General features: G+C 38.2%; 1 long non-coding RNA gene across 1 annotated transcript; it reads left to right on the top strand.

Annotated features, from left to right (window-relative positions):
* Positions 1 to 2,672: 2,672 nt before the first annotated feature.
* On the top strand, positions 2,673 to 5,302 carry LOC108675354. Its single transcript, XR_001931103.1, has 3 exons — positions 2,673 to 2,760; positions 3,805 to 3,891; positions 4,999 to 5,302. It is a non-coding gene; the product is annotated as an uncharacterized LOC108675354 (long non-coding RNA).
* Positions 5,303 to 6,259: the final 957 nt, after the last annotated feature.

The following is a 6,259-nucleotide window of genomic DNA, read 5'->3' as shown; positions in this document are numbered from 1 at the left end:
GTGGACCTATCGACCACGTAGCCCGGCATGTCCAAAGACCAGTTTAGTTCAGCTCATTTATGGACGAGCGAAAACGTGCACCGCGCACTGTTTTAAAACCTGGCAGGTAAAATAATTGTTTATGCAGTATTTTTACTTCACGGATTTCCGTCTGTCTTCAACAGGCCTTTTGATTTTTTAGCTGCTCGTCGTGACAAAGGTTTCGTGCCGTATCTATACATATTTTTGTTAGTTCATCATACCATACCTATCACAAACAGTCACACAAGTCAGTTCATCACATCAGCTCTGTCATAAACAGTCACACAAGTCAGTTCATCACATCAGCTCTGTCATAAACAGTCACACAAGTCAGTTCATCACATCAGATCTGTCATAAACAGTCACACAAGTCAGTTCATCACACCAGATCTGTCATAAACAGCCACACAAGTCAGTTCATTACATCAGCTCTGTCATAAACAGTCATACAAGTTAGTTCATCACACCAGATCTGTCATAAACAGCCACACAAGTCAGTTCATCACACCAGATCTGTCATAAACAGCCACACAAGTCAGTTCATCACATCTAGATCTGTCATAAACAGCCACACAAGTCAGTTCATCACATCAGATTTGTCATAAACAGCCACACAAGTCAGTTCATTACATCAGATTTGTCATAAACATGCTGGATTTGGAGACAAGGCTACAAATTCATGTAGGTTCGAGCCTCACAGCTGCCATAAATATCGATTCATGGCCTAGGCTGAAATTTCTTTGACTCAATTTTTTTTACGAAGTTATGGCTGGGACAATTTTGATTTATTTCTTTATTCTTGAAAATCGTTGATACGTCACTAAGAAAAATTTATTGATGATATTGTCCAATTCCCTTTATGACCCATGCACAAGCACGAGCAGAGAACGGAAGTAGCACTGATGCCCGTTTTTACCGTGCCAAATTGGGTCAGGATACACATGAGAGCTTTAAGTGCATGCATCGCTATTTGGACAAAGTTTTCCTCATTTATCTGGATGTTGATTAGGTCTTCCATGTCATGCTTCGTCTTTAGTCGTCATTCGGATGAAAAAAGGCGTCTTTAATCGTCATGATGTTAAAGAAGTTTCGTTTATATTCGTCATCCTGCTGAAAAAAGTTTTTATTCTTCATACTGGTGAAAAAGTATCGTATTTATTCGTCATGCTGGTGAAGTTTTATTTCATTTCTGGTGTGGTGTGAAGAATCTGTTCAAGCGGTAATTTCACGAATATGCTAATTATTTTGTCATTTTTAAACTGTGGCTCAACAGTAAATACTTTCTGGCGTAATAAATATATTTATTATATTAAACATTTTATGTTCCGTTGTCCGTTATTCATTACTTAGGTTTTGATACCTTTCTATTAATTTTAATTTTCCCTGCTCAAATTGTGTTGTTTTCACGGATTTTTAAACTGATGATGGTGCTGGTCTCTGGAATGTTTTCAGTTAAGATATAATGAATTTGCCTGGCCTCGTCTTTGCTTTTAAATTTTTATTTAGTAGATCCCAGTATCAAAAATCGCGCAATTTAATTAAAGTGAAGCTAATATTTAAATACTGCATTTTTTGACCAGGTTGATGCTTTTGCATCTCCTTACAAGGAGATGTTGTTGGCAAGAAGTTGGTTCTTGTGCCAAGTGTGACTGGAATTTTCGTTAACCCCAAGGGCCCGTTATACTAGTCGGCTTGACGGAAAAAATGTCCCACAAATTCAAGGAAAACTTTCCAGTAAATAGAAGAGTTTCGCATAAACTGGGTCAAGCTACCTGCAAGCGCACGAACGCATTCCCCAATATAAAGGAAGCGGTCCAAGAATTATAATAGATGGAAAGTCCGGACAGACAGACACGGTTATGGTTTGGATGTCAGTGACCAATTCATTCCGAATGGCGAGTATTCCTGAGATTTAAAGTTTTTAAAGAGTACCAAGTTCACAGGAATTGAAATTTCAAAATTCTAAGGCAAAATTATAAAAAATTGAGCTCTTTTGATCAACGAAAGATACCGAGTTAAAATGTTCCAAGACCGGAACATTTGAAAAGCAGTATACTAAAAAAATATAACTCAATCAATACTCACTGCAGTGAGTGACAGAGGACGGACAGACGGACGGACGGACGTACGGACGGACGGACGGACAGGTTGAGCACAAAAGCGCTTTTTATGTGTAAATGAGAAAATGCGCTAAAAATGACGCTCTAACCGCTAAAAAGATACCGGAACTCGGAGTTGTGCTTCAACTTGTTATTCTTGCGGAGGTGTCCAAACGATTCAGAAGAAATTGCCAGAAAGTTCAAAATTTCAGTAATTTTTTCAATGAAAACTTATTTTTTCTTCATCTCCGGGAATTTTTTGTACAAATTACAATAACAATGACAAATTTTATTCGTGTATAAATATTGTCTTATTCTAAATGCAAGGGAAATTGATTAAATTATTAAAGCCTTATTTAGAGGAAATTATGCTAATACCAGAATTGGTAGTAATGAGAATTATTTATATCTATCTAATAAATATATAATATATATATTTATTATATATTTATACATATAATAAATATATAAATATATGTAGGTCCTTTAGGATAAATATGTCCTAAGGTAATAAAGATATTTACTAAGGAAAGTCTCTCACAGAGTCCAGCACCAGTGCTGTTCCTGTTGATGCTGGTAGTGGCTGGCGTGTCTGCCAGCGACCTGCCCCAAGAATTTGCAGTGGAACAAATAAATGAAGGTAATACGGAAGAGCTGGTCCCGTATTAACTGCAATTTGAAATTTAATCATAAACGTGCCTGGATGCCAGTGATGTGCCCCAAGATATTTAACTGTAACTAATACGAGTAAATAAAAGTAATACGGATCGAAGGGCTTTGTCCGTATAAAGTGTATACGGAAACAGAGGTATAACGTGCATGGATGTCAGTAGATAGCGAAGAATAAATTGATTTTCCGAGAAGGAAATAAGGAAAACGAAATTTTGGAATTCGTTCATAGTGTTTAAAAGATGGTTGAATCATCGAATTCCAAACCTAGCGATCTTAATAAACCTTCGATTGATGAACTTGTTTCAATAATCATCGTTTATTTTTCCCTCAATCAGGTAATTAAAAAAATTATTGTACGTGTTTGTTAATTTATGTTTGAGACTTTTTGACGAAAGCATACTGGGAACTTCTGAGCGATGCATTAGCAGTAGATCATCGTCAACCATGCATACCATAAAAAATGTTCATAAGACATTCATGACTCTGAGACAGGAGTCGTCTAGGACTCGGGGAGTACGTAAATCAGCCGCTTATGGCCGCTTCGGTTCAGGGTTTGAAGAGCAGCCTCTGGCTGGGCAGCTTGAAAGCTAGGCATGAATCGGCTCGGTCAAACCGTTTCCGACTCTCAGGCTACCATAGAGTTTTAGTGAAGATTCTAACCAGAAAATTATTCCGATCTGGGGCCATACTTTCAAAACTCGCTGAGTGAACGTAAGTACTTACGTACTATTTTCTTGTCTACGATTGGTGGATTTTGCTTGAAAGGCAGTCAATGATTGGCTGATGAACTTACGATCTCTTGACTTTTTTTGAAAGTATGGGTCCGGGTGGCCAAGCAGACCCAGAAAAACTTAGCGCCAAATGTAGCGACTTTTTGGGCGAAGCCGTGGCGGTTATTGATAGGGAATAAGAGGTGCCAGGATAAAATGCAACGTCGTGATAACCTGACATACTGGGTTATAGTGGTATTTATAAATTACATGGCATGATTTTATCCTCCGTATTTCCTCAGCCGGGCGGTTCCTAGTACTACTTGACCGAGCAACGAGAACATCACTCGTACTCGTCTCTACGACCTCAACTAAGTCCTGTTTCCCAAGTGAGTTCAAAAACATATTCTTTCTTTCTGAAACAAAAATAGCATTTAAATAACACACATTGAAAGGAAATGAAAGACATGAGACGAAAGTTAAAGGTTGTAATCACTTGCTTATTGATGTGATGTTGTAGTTTCGTTCAAATTTTGAAGACCAGCATTTCTCACCCTTTTTAGCGCATTTTCTCATTGATGAAAAAAAGACGCTATTGTGCTCGTCATATCCGTCCGTCCGTGACTTTACGAACGAGAAAATGCGCTCTGTCACTCACTGCAGTTAGTATACTGATCTATTTTTTATCGATCTACTCCTATAAGATCTCGATCAGTCACCCTACTACCGTGTAGCATTATTATTTCATATTTTTCATTATTAAGTAATGTTAGATTTCACTTTTTTCTATCCAATAATTTTTGCGCATTGAGCCGGCAAGTAATTGCGGTCATCCCTTGAATGTATGTTATGTTGGATGCATGCTATGGTAATCTCAACACCTAATAAATCATCCCACACCTCAAACACAACAACATCCAACACGACATACCAAAACAAAAAGAACCCAGCTTCATCAACACTGGCAGGACATATTCACGCAGAACGACACTAACAACGAAGACTTTAATCATGAACAGATGCTCACTACACGGGACAAAATGAGCAAAATACATACGTTTATACACCCATACAACGAAGAAAGCATTTGAGAATCACTGATATACTGCAATTTGTACACTGCAGTTTGGTGAGATGTTTGGTAGCGACAGCTCGAATTTATCCAGTAGGATGCCCATCCTATAGTAATGAACGTCAGTTTTTAAGAATGCCAGCGCCAAATAACAATTTTTATCAAAATATAATTTCAATTAGGGAATCCTGTATTGTTTAGATCACCAAAATAATTTTACTATTTAATTTATAAAGAGATTTATAAAGAGTTTCGGTACAACGACCACTATGGTTATCCTTTTGAAAAAAAATGAGCCAATTATTTACAATAACCGTTCGTCAGCTGACGGTAACTCATGTTACGATGCATTTCGGTACGAATAAAATTGATGGCTGTTATAATATATCCGTTAACAATGAGCTAATTTTCGTGTTGTTTTTAGTTACAGTTAGTACCACTACGATCGAGACGACTGGTCCCGGTGGCCGACAACGTCGCTTCGCACGAGGAAGGTTGGACACCAAGGCAGAGGAACCACCCGCCATGGCGCCGGCTGAACTCGCAGGGTCTCTGCTGGAAGATTACTTAGCAATCCAAGCCAGGGGCGGGAAGTTTCTTCTAGGCTTCCCGACTGTGACGCTGAATTATAGCACTCGGTCAACGGCTACACTACTATCTATATCAACGACCATCCTCAACTCCCAGGAATTAATATCCTTCGTGACAAATCTTCCAAACGGTGTCTTCACGGCTTGCATTCGCTGATGAAACAGGTAAATGTTGGTCAGTGAATCTCCAATTTATTTTAATTGCCTAGATTTTAAATCATACCTTTATTGTTAGTGTTGACAAGCAAACAGCTTCTGCCTTTCACAATTTTACAAATTCGTGTAAAAAATGTGCATGAAAATAACTACATAACGATTTTTGATTGATAGTAATAAATCACACATTGAGGTCCTTCAGGACCATACACTTCATTACCCACTGTTTTTGTATTCGCGATGTGTTGTTCAGCTCAATAGTTCAAATCTTATACTGAGATTGTAACGAAGAAAACAATTTGAATCCCATCGTATTCTATATCTTTGGTTCTAGCAATTGCACCTGAAGAGAAACGGAACTTGTCAGCTATTTTTTTAATTTTAATGTCTCCAGATTTTTGCTCGCGAGCAGTGTAATCAAGAAGCTAATATATACTTCTGGAATCAATTAGGCTAATAATTATAGCGTCAACTGGCGAAGCCTGAGGATCCCCAACTTGCCATGGTTGAATGCCATGGCAAGTTGATCAAGTTGCAACATCCAACATATGTACCTGTCGGCTACTATCAACATACGAGGCTATAATTATATTGCGACCGTATTTTTTCAAGTTGATACGTAAATAATTGGCTAAATAAATTGATTTAATGTTTTGCATTAATAGAAGGCTCTGAGGAAAGATTAGTAGCGTGTGGCAACTGTAGCTGAAAGTTGCCAGTAATCGACTTTATAGCGGTTTCAGCGTTCATTAGGCAGTAGGCCTGTCGCCGATTCTTTACATCGCAGAACATTCAATGGATTTTGCGGACTAGAACTCGCAACTCACTGCATATAGGACATTAAAAACTATCGAGAAATAAATCTTATTCTAGGGTAAAGGTAGGGGACGCCCATGGGGAGGTTGCCTGCTAGGATATATAAAGCGATAGGTTCGATGG

Source organism: Hyalella azteca, unplaced genomic scaffold, assembly GCF_000764305.2.
Source record: "Hyalella azteca isolate HAZT.00-mixed unplaced genomic scaffold, Hazt_2.0.2 contig14211, whole genome shotgun sequence".
Taxonomy (NCBI): Eukaryota; Metazoa; Arthropoda; class Malacostraca; order Amphipoda; family Hyalellidae; genus Hyalella; species Hyalella azteca.
The sequence above is the reverse complement of the archived record's forward strand: the minus strand, read 5'-3'. Positions and strand labels throughout refer to the sequence as shown.